This window comes from Leptonychotes weddellii, unplaced genomic scaffold (genome assembly GCF_054177405.1).
Source record: "Leptonychotes weddellii isolate Sample4059 unplaced genomic scaffold, ASM5417740v2 HiC_scaffold_45986, whole genome shotgun sequence".
Lineage (NCBI taxonomy): Eukaryota > Metazoa > Chordata > Mammalia > Carnivora > Phocidae > Leptonychotes > Leptonychotes weddellii.
In genome coordinates this window covers 1-796 of record NW_028012956.1, presented here as the reverse complement: position 1 = coordinate 796, position 796 = coordinate 1, and the positions used below count along the sequence as shown (strand labels likewise).

General features: G+C 58.5%; 1 long non-coding RNA gene across 1 annotated transcript; it reads left to right on the top strand.

The window, feature by feature from the left end:
• LOC115941539 (uncharacterized) lies at positions 1-356 on the top strand. The gene is made up of 2 exons (XR_014142397.1): positions 1-81; positions 252-356. It is a non-coding gene; the product is annotated as an uncharacterized LOC115941539 (long non-coding RNA).
• Positions 357-796: the final 440 nt, after the last annotated feature.

Below are 796 nucleotides of genomic sequence, written 5' to 3'. Positions count from 1 at the left end.
GAGGCGCGCTTTACTTCCACATCGGGGAGACCGAAAAGAAGTGCTTTATTGAGGAGATTCCGGACGAGACCATGGTTATAGGTGCGGGTGGAAGGGGAGAGTTTGGAACAAGACCTTGGTCTTGGGGCGGGGGGCGCGGGAGAGTCCGCTCTTCCAGAGCGGGGAGCAGCGGGTCTCGCCGCGTCCTGGCGGGGGCCGACTCGACCCCACCTCGCGCTGGTCTGACCTGGGTTCGCCCCGCTTCCCTCCAGGAAACTACCGGACACAGCTGTATGACAAGCAGCGGGAGGAGTACCAGCCGGCCACCCCCGGGCTTGGTATGTTCGTGGAGGTGAAGGACCCAGAGGACAAGGTGAGCCGGCCCCTGAGCCCCGCCGAGCCCTCCGCTCTGCACTTCAGCGCCAGACCAGGCGGGTGCTGGTACTTCCCTCCTACTCGCCGCAGCCGCTCAACTGCTGGCCGTCATTGGGGGTTGGTGAGAAGATCCCGGGTTTTCGCTCTAGGCCAAACTTGGGCTGCTGTAAGGTAGCTGCTCCTCTCAGCTTCCCGACTGCTGCATGACTCCGCCAAGCCCCTTCCCTGCCCCGAGCCGTTTTCCTGGCCTGTGAGATGGAAACGCACCTGTCTTGTAGGCGTGCTTCGTGGGTTAATTGTGGTGTTGGCCATCAAAGAATTTCGTTAACTCTAATGCTGTGATGTCTAGACTTGAGGAGTTCACAGAACGGGGTGCTTTCCAAAACGAATGAGCGGCTTTTAATTTCGACGAATAAGGATATTAAAGCAAAAGAAAAAAAAA